This window comes from Procambarus clarkii, chromosome 46 (assembly GCF_040958095.1).
Source record: "Procambarus clarkii isolate CNS0578487 chromosome 46, FALCON_Pclarkii_2.0, whole genome shotgun sequence".
Classification (NCBI taxonomy): Eukaryota; Metazoa; Arthropoda; class Malacostraca; order Decapoda; family Cambaridae; genus Procambarus; species Procambarus clarkii.
The window spans coordinates 16,191,217-16,215,602 of NC_091195.1; the positions used below are offsets into that span (position 1 = coordinate 16,191,217).

General features: G+C 47.5%; 1 non-coding gene across 1 annotated transcript in view; it reads right to left on the minus strand.

Annotated features, from left to right (window-relative positions):
• LOC123770444 (uncharacterized) overlaps positions 1 to 24,386 on the minus strand; it is a 157,232-nt gene that overhangs the window by 35,913 nt on the left and 96,933 nt on the right. The window contains exon 13 of the transcript XR_011222172.1: positions 5,712 to 5,925. This is a non-coding gene — a transcript (uncharacterized protein). The remainder of the gene's footprint in view (positions 1 to 5,711; positions 5,926 to 24,386) is intronic.

Here is a 24,386-nt window from a genome sequence, read left to right on the forward strand (position 1 = left end):
CGGGGAGGATGGAGTTACTTACGGCATACTGCATATGCTTCTGTTAGTTCCAGGGAATACCTTTCTTCAATTGTATAATATGAGCTATGTAACTGGGGAGCTTCCTAAGTCATGGACCAACAGTGTTATTATTCCCATTCCTAAACCTCACCAGCCGAGTGCTTTTCGCCCAATCTCCCTCACTAGTTGTCTCTATAAGTGTCTTGAGAGGATGGTTCTCAACCGTCTCCTTTACAAAATTAATAATATGTTGTCTCCCCGGATATATGGCTTTACGCATGGAAAGAGTGTACATCACTGTATTACCACATTCCTCACCCTGCATACTGATAGGTCATATACCACTTTCCTAGATCTTAAGTCAGCCTTTGACATTGCTAACCCACACGTCATTCTGAGAGAACTAGCTAAAATGAATGTTGGAATGTTAATGTTAAAAATTGTTCAAACTGAAATAAATATATAACACTGTAAGGTACAGTTGTGTTTAATTATGTTTTGCGATTCCTTTGGAAAAGGTATTTGTGCACCAAGTACTACTAGGTCATTATGAGATATGCTGAATGTTGTCAATATACCATCTGAATACGCTTCACTTTGCGTTAATCATTGGACGTCCTAATGATTAAGGTCCCCAAAAGGACTTAATCAGACCTCAGTGGATAATTTTACTCTCCCTCTCTCTCTCTCTCTCTCTCAGAGCATCCCCTTATGTGTTGTATGTGGGGGCTGAAGTTCAGTCTCTTGTCTATGTATAGGTGAAGGAACTTTCAATAATTGTTATTGCTAATGTTTACTTGTAATACTGGGTATACATCCGATGTTCTTACCCTCGACCGCGGCGAGGGTAAGCCGCGGTCGTATGGTCTGAAACCCACAAATATTTACAATGGGGGGGGGGGGGGGTTAACATTTCCTCCTCAAGTACGCGCACACAAATGAACTATGTTACTTAACTGGAAGCACTCGTACAACATAATTTACACGATTTCTCAGGATAATTATACTTCTTAGCAGCATATATACAGTATAGTAACTAGGAGGTTCTCTTCAATGATATCTAAGATAATTAAAAGAACCCAAGCAAACTACTGTGGAAATGTGCAGGACAAACATATCAATTGTGACACTAGCTCTCCACATATGGCATTTGCTTAATTTAGAAACTGTACTTGTGGTCGATCTCGAACCCATGTTGTTGATGTGACGATGTGTAATGAATTTTGTGGCTAGCTCCTCAAGATTGTAACTTGCTTAGATAAATAAATTGTGTGTTCAGTCCCTGAACCCATTATGTGATAAATTAACTAAACTAAAAACTATAGTATGGCGACGAAACCTGAACTGCATAATGTAAATAGGGATTAACCAGAAAAAGATATAGGTGAAGAATAACACCAGGTAACTGCGTTAATTACAATATCTAGATCAAACTAACATTGATTTTCAAAAGGTTATATATTTTCCATCAATAGAGAGCATCAGCCAAGAAGCCTTCTTTAAAATATGAATATCTTTCCGCACCCAATAAGATCTAATCTCTGAATAAAACGCAAAAAAACGACTTGATTGTAACCTATCCACCGCTGCCTATTGGATGGGGGAGAGGGGGTTATGTGTAGGATAAACATATCAATTGTGACACTAGCCCTCCATATATGTCAGTTGCTTAAATTATAAACTGTACTTGTGGTCGGTCTCGAGCCCATTGTTGATGTGACAATGTGCATTGACTTTTGTAACTAGCTTATCAAGATTATAACTTCCTTGGCTATATGAATTGTGGGGCTCAGTCCCTGAGCCCATTATGTGCCTCTGTAACACTCCACTATCACCCAAAGGATGGGTATGGGGTGCATAAAAAATGAACTAAACTAAGCTCTGCCTTTTTGTAAACAGATACAATTATAAGCTTTATTTGTGAATCTCAATTAATTAAACAATATATCACAGAGCCTGTAGGGTTCGGTGAGATGAGTGAAGAGACATGGGAGATTTTACCTAAGTACAGTACATGGTAGTTTAAGTAGCGAACGCATGTCAACGAATAACGAGTATATATAACAAAACTATTGTCCTATGAAGTCGATTTAACTTCCAAACATATATTTTTTTAATAAATGTTAAATGTTTTCTGGCTAGTTATGTTAGATTTTATTAAAAATACGTATTCTACTTGTTAACATTATAATTTAAATTTGTGATAATTTGTGCAGAGAAGTGCGACAACTGGATATGCCAACACTTACCAAACAACGATATATCTTGGATAAGTCGCTCCACAACATTGATGCTTGGACCGTCGACTTCCTTTGATGCTACTTATTTACTTATTTCATAATGAAATTATATTAGTTTGGAGTAAATATATGTTTTCTCATGTTCTGCATTCAGCACCCACATTATAGTAAATATACCATATTACTTCATTACTTAAATAATGCTAGGAGGGTTTGAGTAGCTTTGGGTCTTTAGTGGACAGAATCTCCAATAGATGGGGTGAGAGTCGCCCCCTCTCTCTCGCCCGAGCAAGAGTCGAAACTTAATTTAAAATTTATATATCTTTGTTCTCGAACATGATATATTTCATTTGGTGCAATCATAATAATGTTCATATCTCGGTCTTTCTGGAGGCATATAAGATTTTATGCTTTATTAGCGTATTTTTGTTAATTATACAATATATCGGCAAGTGCGTAGGCGTCTGCACTCAAAGCCCGACAAGCTACTGAGCGCTACTATAAAAACATATGTACTGTATCTTCACTTGAGCTATAAATATGTCTATTGTAATGTATTTAAAATGAAGCTCTTATTTCTATCTTGCTTAAGACATATAAAACATTTGTGTTTATTAACGAATTTACGTGAAATAAACATTGATCTGAGAGAGAGTTGCTCTGTCGTTCAGTCTGTACGGGGTGGGAGCTCCGTAATTTTTAAAATACATGTATCTTCATTAGAACTTTAAATATGTCTATGGTAAAGTGTTTAAAGTGAAGCTTATATGTCTGCCTTTCTTGAGACATATAAAACATATATGTTTATTAACGAATTCACGTGAAATAAACATTGTTCTGAGAGAGAGTTGCTCGGTCGATCAATCTGTCCGGGGTCAAAGCTCGGCTATTATAAAAGTACACGTATCTTCGCTTTAAATTTAAATATGCCCATGGTAAGGTATTTAGAATGAAGCTTATATTTCTATCTTTCTTGTGACATATAAAACTCTTACATTTATTAAGGAATCTGTGTGAAATAGGCATGGTTCTGAGATGAATGCTGCGGTTTTTGAGGTCGACGAGCAATGAAAACTGCCCCTTTTATAAAACTACAAATATCTTCGGTTTTACTTGAAATATTTGTCTGGTAGAGGTTTAACATATAGTTCGCGTTTTTGTCTTTCTTCTGACTAATAAATAATTTTGGTTTAATAAGTCATCAAGATGTTTTCAACAATATTTCACATGCATTTCATGTGAGCAATGTATTTCAACAATACAATACAACAAATACACACATTGGTACAATATTGCAAAGGCACTATACTATATATATATATATATATGTCGTACCTAGTAGCCAGAACGCACTTCTCAGCCTACTATGCAAGGCCCGATTTGCATAATAAGCCAAGTTTTCCTGAATTAATATATTTTCTCTAATTTTTGTCTTATGAAATGATAAAGCTACCCATTTCATTATGTATGAGGTCAATTTATTTTTATTGCAGTTAAAATTAACGTAGATATATGACCGAACCTAACCAACCCTACCTAACCTAACCTAACCTATCTTTATTGGTTAGGTTAGGTTAGGTAGCCGAAAAAGTTAGGTTAGGTTAGGTAGGTTAGGTTGCCGAAAAACAATTAATTCATGAAAACTTGGCTTATTAGGCAAATCGGGCCTTGCATAGTAGGCTGAGAAGTGCGTTCTGGCTACTAGGTACGACATATATATATATATATATATATATATATATATATATATATATATATATATATATATATATATATAAATTGTTGCAAGTCGAGCAACAAATATTTTACATTGAACAACAAATGAGATTGGAAAAGCAGTATTGCCACCTCTGCTATACAGAAAAAAATAGACCCCAGACACACCCTATGGGTAGTAATGGACCCCCATACCGACACTATGAGGGGTAGTGGACTCCATAATAACACTATGGGCGGTAGTGGGCACTATACAAACACTATGGGCGGTAGTTGACTTCATAGCGACCCTGTGGGCGGTAGTGGACCCCCTACCAACCCTGTGGGCGGTAGTGGACCCCTACCGACCCTGTGGATGCCCTACCGACCCTGTGGGCGGTAGTGGACCCCATACCGACCCTGTGGGTGGCAGTGGACCCCATACCGACCCTGTAGGCGGTAGTGAACCCCCTACCGACCCTGTGGGCGGCAGTTGACCCCCTACTAACCCTGTGGGCGGTAGTGGACCCTTTACCGACCCTGTGGGTGGCAGTGGACTCTATATACTAATCCTGTGGGCGATACTGAACCCTATACTCATCCTGTGGGCGGCAATGGACGCCATACACATCCAGTGGGTGTTATTGGACCCCATACTTATTCTGTGGGTGGTTGGAGCCCCATACCCATCCTGTGGGTGATAGTGGACGCCATACTCATCCTGTGGGTGGTATTGGACCCCATACCCATCCTGTGGGTGGTTGTGAGCCCCATACCCATCCTGTCGGTGGTAGTGGACGCCATACACATCCAGTGGATGGTATTGGACCCCATTCCCTTCCTGTGGGTGGAAGTGATCCCTATGTTTGAAGTAGTTTACCCCATAAACATTCCAACATAACATCGTTTTCTGTTAGCGTTCCTACAAAACATTCTTGAAAGATTTTTAGAGCGCAAACTATGGTATATAATATTGATTGGTGAAGCACTGTTATTCTATGTAATAATTTATAGTGCTTATTATAATTTACTAAGAACAACTAATATTTCTCAAAACAAAACTACGAGCCTTCAATAGGAAGTAGCTGATCTGTAATATTCTAAGAGCATGGACAATAGAAGGTAAATTTCACAACCCATGTGGGACCTGAAAACTAAAATTTTCATTATAATTGAACCAATCACAACTATTCTGCTATCTACGTTGATGGACGGGTACTGTGACACGTAAATTGGTACGTGAGGAAGAGTTTGGGCCTTGGTAAAAAAGGTAACTGGAAATATATCACATATGTACTAAATCATATTCAACATATTGACTTTAAGCATTAAGTCATATATGTGCTATCTTGTGTGAGAACGGGTTGGATATTTGAACATTGTTCCCAGTCATTATCACACTCAGGCTTTTCTATAATACTATCATGGCTAAATAATACAGGTTATATATATACATTTTGCATTATTAGGCAATGCTGTGGTCACATGCTGAACAGCAAAACTGTGCGCTCATGCTGCGAGCGCCAGCCTTGGTTGCTCACTCACTACTGAGGCTCTCACACAGGGCAATGTGGACCATGATTTTTTTTAAAGATGGCGTCTGTTTACAAGAGCCCTGAGGAAGCTGATGTGAACCCCATGTAGCCGCGGGAGTTTTGAATGGAACGTGAAAAATACAAATACCCGGAGGCATGTTACACAAACCAGACGTGAGCCTGCAGGTGCGATGCGCAGTTTAAGGGTTAATCTATAGCATTAAGAGTTATAAATACTCACTTTACATTATAATGTGCCTTCATTGTGCGAAGCCTTCCATTGTGAAACACGGACATCATGAAGCTCTCTGCAAGATCATCGAGATGTTGGCCAAATGCAAGAACATTGTATCTTTCACGTCGGGCAGTGGCATATATCCTGCCACGTTTCATTCTGGAGCAAAAGCTGCAGATTGAATTCAGGTTTTCTAAATCAGCAGCCTGCTTTAAAATATCTGAAAAATTTAATCATGATATATATTCAAACATGATACAGTATACTGAACTCATCCAAGTATATTTAACTTACATAGATTTTGCCTTTGCCTGAAAATACCTCTCAATATGTGTTTACTAATATTTTACTAATTAATAATCACTCCCCTCCCCTTTCCCACTTCAATAGGTTAGGGAGATATCAAACTGGAGAAAAAATTAAGCAAGCAAGGAATGAAATGAAATTTTCTCTTTTGGAGAGATCCCTGCAGTGGCTTCCCGAGCCACCAACTTGGATAGCACCAAACCTAAAGCACCTCGCCAGGCTGTTGTGAGTCACGGGTGCCTACCAGGGATCAGGACCGGAATGTGGCCCTCCTCAATAGAGACAGGGGAGTCTGGGGATGCTAGATCAACCCAGGTCAAAAGGAAAAACCACCAGAAAGATAGTGCACCTCCAAACCAAGCAACAGCATGAAATACTGGAAACCCTGTCACAAACACTCTTTGTTCACACCCAACTGGCAGTTAGTTACATTCCCCTACCACCAGATGGCAGCACAGGCAACTCAGGCTCTTCCCCAGCTGCCCTCATCACACATGCGTAAATGAGAATTAATCCCCGAAACCTCCGAAAAAGAGGGAAGGCAGAAACAGGAAGTCACCTAAGAGCTCCACCAAAAAGAAGAATGTCTTTACATTCAATATTAGATTTCTAGGAGGGTTCTCTTTGGTAGCTCCCTGAGCTATCTCACCACAGTGAACCATGAAACCAGCGTTGAATGTAATGAAATGCCATTTTCTAGGAGAGTCCTCGAAGCTCCCCAGAGATATACTGGGCTGATATGTATGTATTAGACCATGGAATCAGTCAATTCGAATGGAGTTCTAGCCTACTATTAAGTTTTAGTCTTTAGTGTTTTTCCTGCCCGAAACGCTTTGTGTAATAGTGGCTTTAGGCATTGTATGTACTAGCTCTATCTATAAATTCATCAATATTTGTATCACCCCTTGCATGTATGTACTTTACCTAAATAAACATTTGAATTTGAATTTTGAATTTGTACCAGGAACCACGAGCCAGAACCTGGCCCCCCTCAGACAAGCACGAGGAGCAATGGTCTATAGAAACTCCTCATGTGGAGGCACCCAGAAAGGGTGCCTCCACATTCAAACTGCTAAGCACAACTCCCCAATCTGAAAGTAAGCAAACAAGCATGACGTCACACCCACCGCTGCGCCACCTGTCTGCGCAGTTCCCTCCTCCCCGGGAGGGGGAAGAGGGAGCCCCAGACCCTGTCCCAGCTATCCACCCTCAGTTCAGAGGCTGAATATCAGCAACGCAAAAACTGCCGACCGGAGGAAGGAAGGATTGCCAGGGAGCCTCCGGAACTCACTCAGAAAATGGTGTTTCTTTACATTCAAAGCTGGTTTTCTGTGGAGAGCACTTCCTGCTTCCTGGAGCTACCTAACAAAAGACAAGGAAATGAGGGACATAACAGGAAAGATGCGCCACTTGTGCCTCAACACGAAGTCGAGACAACTTGGCTGCAATCTGCGACCCAAAGCGACACACACCCAGCTAGGACCAGGAACAATAACTAGGTAATGGGTGAACAGGACCCTGTTCAACCTTCAAAATCCCTGCACCCAAATGTCAGCCCAAGACATATTACCAAAAACAGAAGCTAAAGCAGCAAATTTGCGAACCTCATGGGCACGAGGATAGACCACAGGCTGACTGGACCGAATAACCCTGCGGATGACCTGGGAGACCTGAGCTCTGGAACAGGAAAGAAGGGAACCGAGTCAACCCAAAGCGCATCCCCTGCCACTGAGGCTGTGGCGGGCAAATAACAGCGAAGAGCCGCAATGGGACACAACACATGATGCACCCCTGGCCAAACTAACCAAGCCTCAACAACCCAAGGACCCCTCTGGAAAGTGGCCATCTCGTTCTTCGCCAGAAAAGAAAGAGATGGCTGCAAACGAACGAACCTAACGCCAGGACCGAAAGAGCAGGAAACCCCTGGACCGAAAGAGAGCACGAAGTTCGCCGACTCAATCCCCAGAGGCCAATGTGAACAAGAAAAGAGCTTTAGCAAAACTATCTTGAACCAAAGGGGCCACCACAAACCAAGGAGAAGAGGGAAGAGAGATCAACCCAGGTCTCTGAGCTGGTCCAACGACCAGAACGGTACGGCTCAGGAGGTGCATGAGCAGACCAGAGGTGAAACAACGCATGAGATAGCTTACGAAATGGAGCGAAAGTAACATCCACCCTGAACATAAGCAGGAGCGGCTCCACCAGCACCACACGATATGAGGCGACTGTATTCAGCATAAGATGATGGTCCCGAAACAACTGAGAAAGAAAGGACAAAATAACCCAATCCAAAACCGAAGACAACCTATGGAGGGGACAAAAAGTGACGAAAGAACCGCCAGGAAACTCCATACTGCCGCCGAGACGAAGCACGCAAGTGGGACACCATGAACGAAGCACCTGATCACTATATAATTGGGGATAAACCTGCGTCAGAAAGACCCGATGAGAAGACCAGAGGAGAAAAGTGAACCAGCCATGTACCGAACTGGCTCGATCTGCTGAAAGAGGCGGAACTGCAGAAATATTCCCCGGGTTCAGACACCAAGCAAGCAGAGCCTGAAAGCAAGGCGGGGCCAGCCACCAAGGGGGCCGATAGGACTACTCTCCTCTGGTATGTCTCCAAACAAACCAGAACCCGAAGCAACAGCTGGACCGGGAGGAAGAGGTAGAGGTAACCCCATCTCGACCAGTCCTGCTGAAAGGCATCAACCCTGACGGCCTCGCTATCGGGGAAGGGCGCCACATATACCGGGAGACTCCTCGACCACGCCGACGCAAAGAGGTCCACCTCTTGGAGCCTGTACGTCCAGCAATGCCAACTGAACGAGTTGGCGCCGACCGTCCATTCCGTGGAAAAAGGAATGAACCAGGACAGGCCATCTGCCAGAACGTTGGACACCCCCTGAATGTGAACTGTCAGGAGAGCCAAACCCTGAGAACTCAGCAGACAAGTCACCTGAAGCAACCAGCCTCAAAGAGCCAAGGATCACATCGAACCTCCATGGTTCAGGTCATGAACCATGGAGGCTCAGTCCAAATGGAGCTGGGTCATTGATCTGCAAGCAACACGAGCCTCCCTGAAGCGACAGCCAAGCAAAAGACCCCAGGGGTTCAAATGGGACAAGTCCAGAATGAACCTCAGATCCGCACAGTCCCGTTTCAGGACTGGAAATGGACAGGAAACCCATCTGAGGGACATCATCATTTCGACCACGCCCAAATGCACCAAGACGACCTGACAGAGCACAGAAGAAGCTTGCCACACGAACCCCAAACCCCCCAGAAGAGGAGCCACCCAACGCCACCTCAGGCCGGAGGACACGATTTGAAATGCCCACAAATTGTGGGACTAGGCGTGAGCAAATTGGGCAAACCCATCCCCATCTTTCACCATTGACTTCCCCAGTAGTCAATGGGGCGAACTGTGAAAGGGTAATTGCCCCTTATGAGAAGCAGACCGACAGGCAGAGTGAGCATCGCATCGACCAGACGCCGCCGGCTCCAAAACTGGCACTGCTGACCTACCACGACCGACAGAACTCTGAACCCTGGCACGACTTTTCCGAGCACGACCCCCACGTCCACCTCGGATAACAAATTTGACATAGGTCAACAGCTAGACAAAGTCGCCTGCAAATACTGCACAACCGTAGATTCTGCAAACAGCAACGGGCAAAACGGAGATGAAAACCTTAGCGCCAGGGCCCATGCAGATTCCAGGGAAAGAGCGAGCATAGCCTGTCGGCACTGCGGCACCAGACGCAGGCCTGGCACCCAGCGACTCCACGCCTTCCTCAAGCCATTCTGAAGATAGCTCAAGTAGAGAAGAGAAATGCAAGACCAACGCCAAATGCCCATGGGTGCGCAAATCCCCAGCCACCAGGGGTGCCGAAAGACTGGGAACCTGCACATGAAGCTGCACCTGGCCGACATCCTTAGGAAGATCAGGGGCGTACAAGCATGCATTGAGGCACTCAAACTCGCCCCCCCAGGTAAGCCTGAACCACTGTAGACATCTCCCTGCCAATCAAGCGTGCGAGACCGACAGAACGTATACCATGCACCAAAAGAAAAGAGGGACAATCTGCTAACTAGGAAGACTCCGTGACCTCATATTGCACCCAATAAGAAAGAGCTACACCGAACTCAAACGAGGAAGGGACCAAGACGAGGAAGGGTCCAAGTACTGCTGCAAGGGCAGCACTTACCGGGCACCTAGGAAAGATGGCCCTCGGTGCATGCAGCCCCAGAACTTCTGAAATTACTCCAGGCTCACTCACCACCACACAGCAGAACAACACCGCAAGGCACAGCACTGCTCAAGTGATATGATTACCACTTACAAAATATTAACAGGAATCAACCAAATTGACAAAAAGAAATTCCTGAAACAAGCAACTTCAAGAACAAGAGGACACAGAGAGGATACAGATTCAAGGTAAGGAAACAAAGGTGACGAAAAAATCAGCGTTGAATGTAATGAAATGCCATTTTTCTGGGTGAGCCCAGGAGGCTCCCTGGAGCTTTTCTGGCTAATGTATTTTATACTAGACCGGGACATTAGCTATGGAGTCCGGACTTGCCAGGGACCACGAGCCATAATCTGGCCCCCTTCAGAGAGATTTCTGTTAGTAATAGCCCTGAAAAAAAAAACTGTTGTTGGGGGTATTCCTTATCTGCCATCGACTGGCGTTAGGCACCCAGAAAGGTAGGCATAACAAAACAAACCCCACATGGTAAGAAACTAACAACAAAAAATGAACAGAGAGCTAGAACTCCCTTCAATCCCATGGAAACAAGCAAACAAAGCAAGCAAAAGTGCTTTTTTGTTAGCACAGATGGAGGAAGTTACACAGGGAATAGAACAGTGCAAGAAAGATATGCAACTCACTTATGCACAAGTGGCCAAGGAGAAGGAAAAAATAGAAGAAGCAGTAAAGGAAGTCAAACACTGCAGCAACCAAGATAAAACAAACATTAGGCTAGAAGTGAGGAAAGAATTGGCATCTAACCCGAAGTTGGTGCAAAACACAGTTGATAGGAGTAAGTCCCTGATCATTTTTGGCTGCAAAGAAAAGGCGATAACATCTAGGTCAGAAAGAGCTGTAGAAGAAGCTAAAGTAGTAGATAAAATTGTTAGCCTCGTAGAAGGTCTTACAACCATAGAGAATGTGTGCGACTACAGGAGAATAGGCAGGTACGTAAAAGGGAAAGATCGATCTTTGAGGATCACCCTAAATGGTGCCAAACAGATGGAAGAAGTACTAAGGAATGCTAGAAAATTGCAAAGTGATGAGGATGGGAAAGGGTGGTCGTTAAGACGAGATCTTTCAAAAGAAGATAGAGAGAAGCTGAAACTGCACCTCGCCGAGGCAAAACATTTAAATGAGAGCAGGAATGAAGAAATAAATTATTTTTTCTACAAAGTGATAGGGGTAGGCAAACCAGTAAAGTGGTACATAAAGGCAAACCAACAAAATCAATAGAGAGAGGGGGAGTGAAGAATAAGGAGAGGGGGAACAAGTTCCTGAAGATTGCATACACCAACATAGATGGAGTGAGATCGAAGATACTGGAGTTAAGTGATGTAATACAGCTGCAGACACCAGACATTGTTGCACTCACGGAGACAAAACTTGAAGATGTAATTTTAAATGAGGTCATATTCCCAAGGGGCTACTCAACTTGGAGACGAGACAGAAAAATTAGGAAAGGCGGTGGCGTTGCTGTGCTGGTAAAAGAACACCTAAAGGTGAACGAAATAATGACTGCCAATCCACAAGAAGTTGACATAATAGCACTAGAGATCTGCCATGAGGATGATAAACTAATGATAATAAATGCATATAGTCCACCGCCAAGCAGCACATGGTCAAAGGAGGAGCTAGATAGTAAACGTGAAGGTCTTATAACAATAATGAGAGAGATCATAGCGAGAGCGGATAACGATAGATCACGACTGTTGATAGTCGGTGACTTCAACTTGAAATCCATAGACTGGGAAGCATATGAAGCTAAAACAGAAGATTTTTGGACCTGTAAATTTGTAGACCTCATCCTGGAAACATTCTTGTATCAACATGTTAAACAAGCTACGAGGATGAGTGAAGGGGACGTCCCCTCCATGCTAGATTTGATATTTACCAGGAAGGAGGAAGAGATATTTGACATTCAGTACCTTCCTCCCTTGGGTAAAAGTGACCATGTCTTTTTGGGAATAAAGTATGCAATGCGATATAAGCTGGAAGAAAATAAGGAGGTTGAAGCAGTTGAAAAACCAGACTTTAGGAGAGGACATTATGGTGACCTTAGAAAAATTTTTAGTGAGTATAATTGGACAGACTTGATGCTAGGCAAGGAAGTGAATGAGATGTATGTCAAGTTTTGTGAAATATATGATAAAGGCACAAAAAAATTTATACCAAAATAGAGATGCAGAACTAGGAAACAGGATTGGTTCAATAGAAATTGTGAGAGGGCTAGAGACCAAAAGACACAAAAATGGAATCAATACAGGAAGAGGCCGAACCCCCAAACATACCAGCGATACAAAGATGCGAGAAACAACTACACGGCAGTGAGGAGAGAGGCAGAAAGAAATTTTGAAAAAGGGATTGCAGACAAATGTAAAACAGAACCAGGTCTGTTCTATAAATTCATAAACAACAAATTGCAGGTAAAGGATAATATTCAGAGGTTGAAAATGGGAAATAGATTCACGGAAGATGAAAAGGAAATGTGTGAAACACTAAACGAAAAGTTCCAAAGTGTGTTTGTACAAAATGAAATCTTTAGGGAACCAGATACAATAAGAATTCCAGAGAACAACATAGAGCACATAGAGGTGTCTAGAGACGAAGTGGAAAAAATGCTCAAGGAGCTAAATAAGAACAAAGCAGTTGGTCCAGATGGAGTTTCAACATGGGTTCTGAGAGAATGTGCACCTGAGCTCAGCTTTCCACTTCAACTGATTTTTCAGGCATCCCTGTTTACAGGAGTTGTAGCTGATGTGTGGAAAAAGGCTAACATAGTTCCAATCTACAAAAGTGGAAACAGGGAAGACCCCCTTAATTATAGACCTGTATCATTGACAAGTGTAATAGTCAAAATATTGGAGAAAATAATTAAAACTAAATGGGTAGAACACTTGGAGGAAAACGCTATAATATCAGAAAGACAGTATGGTTTTCGATCTGGAAGATCCTGTGTAACGAACTTGCTCAGTTTTTATGATCGAGCCACAGAGATTTTACAGGAAAGAGATGGTTGGGTTGACTGCATCTATCTGGACCTAAAAAAGGCTTTCGACAGAGTTCCCCATAAGAGGTTGTTCTGGAAACTGGAACATATTGGAGGAGTGACAGGTAAGCTACTAACATAGAAAATGCAGGAACATGTTGGAGAGGGGTACATGCCGTTTTGGAACAGGGTGTAGATACTTCCACCCTAAATTATGTCAATTTTCAATTAGGGACAAAAAACCAGCGTTGAATGTAATGAAACTCCATTTTCTGGGTGAGTCCCGGAGGCTCCCCGGAGCTATCCCAGGCTGATATGCTAATGTCAGACTTTGGCATCAGTCATGTGTATGGAGTTCTTAGGCCTACCGGGGACCACGGCCAGAACCGGGCCCCCTCAGAGAGGCAAGGGGAGCAATGGCCTATAGAAGCCCCCGTGTAGTTGGAAGCATTCTATGTCTGCCATCGACCGGAACAGGCACCCAGAAAGGTAAGCGCCCCAAAACAAACCCCTATTCTAGTTAAAATTGCTACCAAAAACCGAACTAGTGGATAGAACTCCCCAACCGAAAACAAGCAAACTAGTGTGACGTCACACACTGCCGCGCCGCTGTCTGCGCAGCTCCCCCCTCCCCGGGAGGGGGAAGGGGGAGCCCCAGACCCCCCGCGCCGGCTACCCACACCTCAGTTCTTGAGGCTGGATGTCAAAAATGCGAAAAACCGCCGACCGGAGGGAGGGAGGGATGCCGGGGAGCCTCCGGGACTCACCCAGAAAATGGCGTTTCATTACATTAAACGCTGGATTTCTGGGGGGAGCCCCGTCGGCTCCCCGGAGCTAACTACCCACAGACAGAAAAAGAGGGACTTACCCGGGAGGCGGTCGTCGCTCACCCCTCAACTCGAAGCCGAGACAACTGGCTGCAACCGCCGACCCAAAGCAACACAGGCCCGACGAGGCCCAGGGACATTCACAAGGTAACGAGCAGCCAGGACCCTGTTCGACCGCCAAAAGCCCCGCGCCCGAATATCAGACCAAGACATATTCCCAAAGACGGCAGCAAGAGCCGTGAACTTACGAACGTCATGGGCACGGGGATAGACCGCAGGCTGGCTGGACCTAATAACTCTGCGGACAACCTGAGAGACCCGAACCCGCGAACAGGGAAGAAGGGAAACCGGATCAATCCACAGCGTGTCCCCGGACACAGAAGCTGTGGCGCGCAAATAACGGCGAAGCGCCGCAACCGGACACAAAACATGATGCACCCCCGGCCTGACCAACCAAGCATCAACCACCCATGGACCCCTCCGGAACGCAGCAGTCTCATTCTTCGCCAGAAAAGAAGGAGACGGCTGCAAACGAACAAAACAATCACCACGACCAAAAGAGCAGAAACCCCTGCGCCGGAGGAGAGCATGAAGCTCCCCTACCCGACCCCCAGAGGCCAAAGCCAACAAGAAAAGTGCCTTGGAAAAACAATCCTGGACCGAAGGGGCCACAACGAAACGAGGAGATGAAAGGAAAGCGAGCACTCTGTCCAAAGACCAGGACGGCTCAGGCGACGCATGAGCAGGCCGGAGGTGAAACAATGCACGAGACAGCTTGCGAAACGGCGCAGACGTAACATCGATACCGAAAGCAAGCTGAAGCGGCTCCGCCAGCGCCGCACGATACGAAGCGACAGTGTTAGGCATAAGATGACGGTCCTGAAACAACCACGAGAGGAAGGACAAGACCACCCGAACAGACAAGGAGCTAACACGACGAAGACGCAAAAAGAAACGGAAGGACCGCCAGGAAACTTCATACTGCTGCCGAGAAGAAGCCCTCAGGTGGGACACCAACAAGGAGGCCACCTGTTCACCATAGAGATGATGATAGACTCGAGTCAAAAAAACCATACGCGAAGACTCGAGGAGAAGATCGAACCAGCTACGTGACGTACCGGCCCGATCTGCTGAAAGAGGCGGAGCCGAAGGGAAAACCCTCGGGTTCGGACACCGAGCAACCAGCGCCTGAAACCAAGGCTGGGCCGGCCACCAAGGGGCCAGAAGGACAACTCTCCCCCGGTAAGTCTCTAAGCGAGTCAGGACCTGGAGCAACAACCGAACCGGGGGAAAGAGGTACAGGAACCCCCATCTCGACCAGTCTAGCCGAAAGGCATCGACCCCGACGGCCTCACAATCGGGGAAGGGCGCCGTATAAACGGGAAGACGCCGCGACCACGCCGACGCGAAGAGGTCCACTTCGGGGCGCCCGAACGTCTGGCAAAGCCAACGGAAGGACTCGTCGTCGACCGTCCACTCCGTGGAGAGGGGAACGAAGCGAGACAGGGCGTCGGCCAAGACGTTGGACACGCCCCGTACGTGAACCGCCAGGAGAGCCAAACCCCGAGAACTCAGCAGACGAGTCACCCGAAGCGACCAACCCCAAAGAGACAAGGACCGCATCGAACCCCCGCGGTTCAGGCAATGAACCACTGGAGAGCAGTCCGAATGGAGCCGAATCGTCGATCCGCGGGCCACCCGATTCCTCCCCAGAGCAAACCACACTGCCGCGAACTCCCGCACCGTGCTGTGAGCTCGACGGAAGGACGGATCCCAACGCCCCTGGCCGGCCTGGTGAGCACCGGTCACAAAACCCCAGCCGAAAGACGACGCATCCGTGTACACATCGAGCGAGGGCTCGGGTAGGCGCCAAGGCACTGAACCCCGAAAAACCCGAAGAGGAAGCCGGTGACGCAGCAACCGACGCAAGTCCCCCGGGGGTCGAACTCTGCGATCGCGAGAGGCGGAAGGGGGAATCCCGAAGGAACCAAAACAGCCGTCGAAGCCAAACCCGACCCGGCGGGTAGACCACCATCGCGAAGTTCAGGCTCCCGCACAGCCCCTCGAGCAACCGCCGGGTGACCCGAGGGCCCTCCAGAAACAGACGAAGGCGGGACCGCAGCCGCAGGAGAGACTCCGGAGGGAGAGACAAGGAGGTGGTTCAAGAGTCCCACACGAGACCCAGCCAAGTCCGAACCTGAGAGGGAACCAGATGGGACTTCCTCCAGTTCACCAAGAACCCGAACTCGGCGAGCTGGGAAAGAACCAAATCCCTGGCTAGCAAGCAAGCTGACTGGCTGGGAGCCCAAACCAGCCAGTCGTCGAGGTAGGCCAACACCCGAACACCTAGGAGACGCAAACGAGCCACCACAACCCGTGTAAGGCGCGTGAACACGCGAGGTGCCAGGTTCAACCCGAACGGGAGACAACGAAAGCGGTAACTCAGACGCCCCACAACAAAACCGAGCCAGTCCCTGAACCGCAGATGAATCGGGACATGCCAATAAGCGTCCCGGAGGTCCAGGGACACCATCCAAGCTCCCGGCTCCAAGAGGAGCCGAACCTGAGACAGCGTAGTCATCCGAAAGGAGGGGCAATGAACCCAGGGGTTCAGACGGGACAAGTCCAGAATGAACCGCAGGTCCGTGCAGTCCCGTTTCGGAACCGGAAACAAACGGGAAACCCATCTGAGGGACGACGTCGTTTCGACGACGCCCAAGCGTACCCACTCCAAGACGACTCGACAGAGCGCAGGGAAAGAAACCTGCCCTGCCAGCCCCGACCCTCCAAAGGGGGGTGGGGCCACCCAACGCCACCGCAGGCCGCGAGACATGACCCGAAAGACCCACGAATCGTGGGACCAGGCGCGGGCGAACAGCGCAAGCCGCCCCCCCATCGCCCCGTCAAGGGGGCAAACCGCGAAAGGCCCGGCGACCCTTACGAGACCCAGAACCCCGCACAGCGTGAACACCGCGCCGACCAGACGAGGAAGGGTCCACAGGAGGAGCCAACCCCAAACCTGACACCAGAGGCCTACCACGACGAGAGGAACCCCGAGCCCTGGCACGACCTTTCTGGGAAGACCCACCCCGGGACCCCCGGAAAACCAACAAGTCCGACATCGGACGACAAGCCGCCAACGCAGCCTGAATAAACTGCGCCACGGCCGACTCCGCAAACAGGAGAGGACAAAAAGGTGAAGAACGCCTAAGAGCCAGAGCCCAAGCAGATTCCACGGAGGAACCCAGCACCGCCTGCCGACACGCGAGACGGGAAGCATAGAACAGGGAAACCGCATCCCGCAAAATCGGCGTGAACAGCTTCAACAAGGCAGCCGACGAACGCGCAGCCGAGGACAAGGTGCCGGACCCCGGGACGGACCCAAGCATCCCCACATCCTCCATGAGCCAATCCAAAGACAGCTCCAGGAGGGAAAAGAACCGCAAGGCCGAACACAAAAGGCCCCGGGCGCGCAAGTCCTCCGCAACGAGCGCCGCCGAAAGGGAGGGAACCTGCACATGGAGCTGAATAACACCCACATCGCGGGGAAGGGCAGGGGCAAACAAGCACTCATTCAGGTACTCAAGTTCACCCCCCAGGAAAACCTGAAGCACCGTGGAAGCTTCCCGCCACTCCAGCGTGCGGGAACGACAGAAGGAATGCCAGGAATCCAGACCAAACAAGGGGCAGTCTGCTAGCCAGGACGACTCCGGAACCTCGTAACAGAGCCAGAAAGGGAACGAAGTCCCAAACCTGAACGTGGACGGATCCATTTCCGAGGCATAATCCGGGTCACGCAGGAGGTAAGCTGCAAAGGCCGCTCGCACCACACCAGGTTGGATGCGATAAGCCGAAAACCTCCGGAAGGACGGAACCGACGTACCCGGGGGAACACGGAACCGAACCCGGGGAGGGGCCGACACCAAATCCAACTCGTACGCAGAGGGGGGAAAAGACAACCCCACTCCTTGTAACAATAAGCCCCGCTCAGTGGGAAGAAAAACCCAGGCGGGGTCCAGCGGGGCCCAAGGCCCCCAAGTCAGCCCCTCCCCAGCCTCGAGGTCCGTCACCACAGGACCCGAGGCCGAGTCCTCTCCCCAAGACCCGACCCCACAAGACAACCTATGGAGGGGACAAAAAGTGACGAAAGAACCGCCAGGAAACTCCATACTGCCGCCGAGACGAAGCACGCAAGTGGGACACCATGAACGAAGCACCTGATCACTATATAATTGGGGATAAACCTGCGTCAGAAAGACCCGATGAGAAGACCAGAGGAGAAAAGTGAACCAGCCATGTACCGAACTGGCTCGATCTGCTGAAAGAGGCGGAACTGCAGAAATATTCCCCGGGTTCAGACACCAAGCAAGCAGAGCCTGAAAGCAAGGCGGGGCCGGCCACCAAGGGGGCCGATAGGACTACTCTCCTCTGGTATGTCTCCAAACAAACCAGAACCCGAAGCAACAGCTGGACCGGGAGGAAGAAGTAGAGGTAACCCCATCTCGACCAGTCCTGCTGAAAGGCATCAACCCTGACGGCCTCGCTATCGGGGAAGGGCGCCACATATACCGGGAGACTCCTCGACCACGCCGACGCAAAGAGGTCCACCTCTTGGAGCCTGTACGTCCAGCAATGCCAACTGAACGAGTTGGCGCCGACCGTCCATTCCGTGGAAAAAGGAATGAACCAGGACAGGCCATCTGCCAGAACGTTGGACACCCCCTGAATGTGAACTGTCAGGAGAGCCAAACCCTGAGAACTCAGCAGACAAGTCACCTGAAGCAACCAGCCTCAAAGAGCCAAGGATCACATCGAACCTCCATGGTTCAGGTCATGAACCATGGAGGCTCAGTCCAAATGGAGCTGGGTCATTGATCTGCAAGCAACACGAGCCTCCCTGAAGCGACAGCCAAGCAAAAGACCCCAGGGGTTCAAATGGGACAAGTCCAGAATGAACCTCAGATCCGCACAGTCCCGTTTCAGGACTGGAAATGGACAGGAAACCCATCTGAGGGACATCATCATTTCGACCACGCCCAAATGCACCAAGACGACCTGACAGAGCACAGAAGAAGCTTGCCACACGAACCCCAAACCCCCCAGAAGAGGAGCCACCCAACGCCACCTCAGGCCGGAGGACACGATTTGAAATGCCCACAAATTGTGGGACTAGGCGTGAGCAAATTGGGCAAACCCATCCCCATCTTTCACCATTGACTTCCCCAGTAGTCAATGGGGCGAACTGTGAAAGGGTAATTGCCCCTTATGAGAAGCAGACCGACAGGCAGAGTGAGCATCGCATCGACCAGACGCCGCCGGCTCCAAAACTGGCACTGCTGACCTACCACGACCGACAGAACTCTGAACCCTGGCACGACCTTTCCGAGCACGACCCCCACGTCCACCTCGGATAACAAATTTGACATAGGTCAACAGCTAGACAAAGTCGCCTGCAAATACTGCACAACCGTAGATTCTGCAAACAGCAACGGGCAAAACGGAGATGAAAACCTTAGCGCCAGGGCCCATGCAGATTCCAGGGAAAGAGCGAGCATAGCCTGTCGGCACTGCGGCACCAGACGCAGGCCTGGCACCCAGCGACTCCACGCCTTCCTCAAGCCATTCTGAAGATAGCTCAAGTAGAGAAGAGAAATGCAAGACCAACGCCAAATGCCCATGGGTGCGCAAATCCCCAGCCACCAGGGGTGCCGAAAGACTGGGAACCTGCACATGAAGCTGCACCTGGCCGACATCCTTAGGAAGATCAGGGGCGTACAAGCATGCATTGAGGCACTCAAACTCGCCCCCCCAGGTAAGCCTGAACCACTGTAGACATCTCCCTGCCAATCAAGCGTGCGAGACCGACAGAACGTATACCATGCACCAAAAGAAAAGAGGGACAATCTGCTAACTAGGAAGACTCCGTGACCTCATATTGCACCCAATAAGAAAGAGCTACACCGAACTCAAACGAGGAAGGGACCAAGACGAGGAAGGGTCCAAGTACTGCTGCAAGGGCAGCACTTACCGGGCACCTAGGAAAGATGGCCCTCGGTGCATGCAGCCCCAGAACTTCTGAAATTACTCCAGGCTCACTCACCACCACACAGCAGAACAACACCGCAAGGCACAGCACTGCTCAAGTGATATGATTACCACTTACAAAATATTAACAGGAATCAACCAAATTGACAAAAAGAAATTCCTGAAACAAGCAACTTCAAGAACAAGAGGACACAGAGAGGATACAGATTCAAGGTAAGGAAACAAAGGTGACGAAAAAATCAGCGTTGAATGTAATGAAATGCCATTTTTCTGGGTGAGCCCAGGAGGCTCCCTGGAGCTTTTCTGGCTAATGTATTTTATACTAGACCGGGACATTAGCTATGGAGTCCGGACTTGCCAGGGACCACGAGCCATAATCTGGCCCCCTTCAGAGAGATTTCTGTTAGTAATAGCCCTGAAAAAAAAAACTGTTGTTGGGGGTATTCCTTATCTGCCATCGACTGGCGTTAGGCACCCAGAAAGGTAGGCATAACAAAACAAACCCCACATGGTAAGAAACTAACAACAAAAAATGAACAGAGAGCTAGAACTCCCTTCAATCCCATGGAAACAAGCAAACAAAGCAAGCAAAAGTGCTTTTTTGTTAGCACAGATGGAGGAAGTTACACAGGGAATAGAACAGTGCAAGAAAGATATGCAACTCACTTATGCACAAGTGGCCAAGGAGAAGGAAAAAATAGAAGAAGCAGTAAAGGAAGTCAAACACTGCAGCAACCAAGATAAAACAAACATTAGGCTAGAAGTGAGGAAAGAATTGGCATCTAACCCGAAGTTGGTGCAAAACACAGTTGATAGGAGTAAGTCCCTGATCATTTTTGGCTGCAAAGAAAAGGCGATAACATCTAGGTCAGAAAGAGCTGTAGAAGAAGCTAAAGTAGTAGATAAAATTGTTAGCCTCGTAGAAGGTCTTACAACCATAGAGAATGTGTGCGACTACAGGAGAATAGGCAGGTACGTAAAAGGGAAAGATCGATCTTTGAGGATCACCCTAAATGGTGCCAAACAGATGGAAGAAGTACTAAGGAATGCTAGAAAATTGCAAAGTGATGAGGATGGGAAAGGGTGGTCGTTAAGACGAGATCTTTCAAAAGAAGATAGAGAGAAGCTGAAACTGCACCTCGCCGAGGCAAAACATTTAAATGAGAGCAGGAATGAAGAAATAAATTATTTTTTCTACAAAGTGATAGGGGTAGGCAAACCAGTAAAGTGGTACATAAAGGCAAACCAACAAAATCAATAGAGAGAGGGGGAGTGAAGAATAAGGAGAGGGGGAACAAGTTCCTGAAGATTGCATACACCAACATAGATGGAGTGAGATCGAAGATACTGGAGTTAAGTGATGTAATACAGCTGCAGACACCAGACATTGTTGCACTCACGGAGACAAAACTTGAAGATGTAATTTTAAATGAGGTCATATTCCCAAGGGGCTACTCAACTTGGAGACGAGACAGAAAAATTAGGAAAGGCGGTGGCGTTGCTGTGCTGGTAAAAGAACACCTAAAGGTGAACGAAATAATGACTGCCAATCCACAAGAAGTTGACATAATAGCACTAGAGATCTGCCATGAGGATGATAAACTAATGATAATAAATGCATATAGTCCACCGCCAAGCAGCACATGGTCAAAGGAGGAGCTAGATAGTAAACGTGAAGGTCTTATAACAATAATGAGAGAGATCATAGCGAGAGCGGATAACGATAGATCACGACTGTTGATAGTCGGTGACTTCAACTTGAAATCCATAGACTGGGAAGCATATGAAGCTAAAACAGAAGATTTTTGGACCTGTAAATTTGTAGACCTCATCCTGGAAACATTCTTGTATCAACATGTTAAACAAGCTACGAGGATGAGTGAAGGGGACGTCCCCTCCATGCTAGATTTGATATTTACCAGGAAGGAGGAAGAGATATTTGACATTCAGTACCTTCCTCCCTTGGGTAAAAGTGACCATGTCTTTTTGGGAATAAAGTATGCAATGCGATATAAGCTGGAAGAAAATAAGGAGGTTGAAGCAGTTGAAAAACCAGACTTTAGGAGAGGACATTATGGTGACCTTAGAAAAATTTTTAGTGAGTATAATTGGACAGACTTGATGCTAGGCAAGGAAGTGAATGAGATGTATGTCAAGTTTTGTGAAATATATGATAAAGGCACAAAAAAATTTATACCAAAATAGAGATGCAGAACTAGGAAACAGGATTGGTTCAATAGAAATTGTGAGAGGGCTAGAGACCAAAAGACACAAAAATGGAATCAATACAGGAAGAGGCCGAACCCCCAAACATACCAGCGATACAAAGATGCGAGAAACAACTACACGGCAGTGAGGAGAGAGGCAGAAAGAAATTTTGAAAAAGGGATTGCAGACAAATGTAAAACAGAACCAGGTCTGTTCTATAAATTCATAAACAACAAATTGCAGGTAAAGGATAATATTCAGAGGTTGAAAATGGGAAATAGATTCACGGAAGATGAAAAGGAAATGTGTGAAACACTAAACGAAAAGTTCCAAAGTGTGTTTGTACAAAATGAAATCTTTAGGGAACCAGATACAATAAGAATTCCAGAGAACAACATAGAGCACATAGAGGTGTCTAGAGACGAAGTGGAAAAAATGCTCAAGGAGCTAAATAAGAACAAAGCAGTTGGTCCAGATGGAGTTTCAACATGGGTTCTGAGAGAATGTGCACCTGAGCTCAGCTTTCCACTTCAACTGATTTTTCAGGCATCCCTGTTTACAGGAGTTGTAGCTGATGTGTGGAAAAAGGCTAACATAGTTCCAATCTACAAAAGTGGAAACAGGGAAGACCCCCTTAATTATAGACCTGTATCATTGACAAGTGTAATAGTCAAAATATTGGAGAAAATAATTAAAACTAAATGGGTAGAACACTTGGAGGAAAACGCTATAATATCAGAAAGACAGTATGGTTTTCGATCTGGAAGATCCTGTGTAACGAACTTGCTCAGTTTTTATGATCGAGCCACAGAGATTTTACAGGAAAGAGATGGTTGGGTTGACTGCATCTATCTGGACCTAAAAAAGGCTTTCGACAGAGTTCCCCATAAGAGGTTGTTCTGGAAACTGGAACATATTGGAGGAGTGACAGGTAAGCTACTAACATAGAAAATGCAGGAACATGTTGGAGAGGGGTACATGCCGTTTTGGAACAGGGTGTAGATACTTCCACCCTAAATTATGTCAATTTTCAATTAGGGACAAAAAACCAGCGTTGAATGTAATGAAACTCCATTTTCTGGGTGAGTCCCGGAGGCTCCCCGGAGCTATCCCAGGCTGATATGCTAATGTCAGACTTTGGCATCAGTCATGTGTATGGAGTTCTTAGGCCTACCGGGGACCACGGCCAGAACCGGGCCCCCTCAGAGAGGCAAGGGGAGCAATGGCCTATAGAAGCCCCCGTGTAGTTGGAAGCATTCTATGTCTGCCATCGACCGGAACAGGCACCCAGAAAGGTAAGCGCCCCAAAACAAACCCCTATTCTAGTTAAAATTGCTACCAAAAACCGAACTAGTGGATAGAACTCCCCAACCGAAAACAAGCAAACTAGTGTGACGTCACACACTGCCGCGCCGCTGTCTGCGCAGCTCCCCCCTCCCCGGGAGGGGGAAGGGGGAGCCCCAGACCCCCCGCGCCGGCTACCCACACCTCAGTTCTTGAGGCTGGATGTCAAAAATGCGAAAAACCGCCGACCGGAGGGAGGGAGGGATGCCGGGGAGCCTCCGGGACTCACCCAGAAAATGGCGTTTCATTACATTAAACGCTGGATTTCTGGGGGGAGCCCCGTCGGCTCCCCGGAGCTAACTACCCACAGACAGAAAAAGAGGGACTTACCCGGGAGGCGGTCGTCGCTCACCCCTCAACTCGAAGCCGAGACAACTGGCTGCAACCGCCGACCCAAAGCAACACAGGCCCGACGAGGCCCAGGGACATTCACAAGGTAACGAGCAGCCAGGACCCTGTTCGACCGCCAAAAGCCCCGCGCCCGAATATCAGACCAAGACATATTCCCAAAGACGGCAGCAAGAGCCGTGAACTTACGAACGTCATGGGCACGGGGATAGACCGCAGGCTGGCTGGACCTAATAACTCTGCGGACAACCTGAGAGACCCGAACCCGCGAACAGGGAAGAAGGGAAACCGGATCAATCCACAGCGTGTCCCCGGACACAGAAGCTGTGGCGCGCAAATAACGGCGAAGCGCCGCAACCGG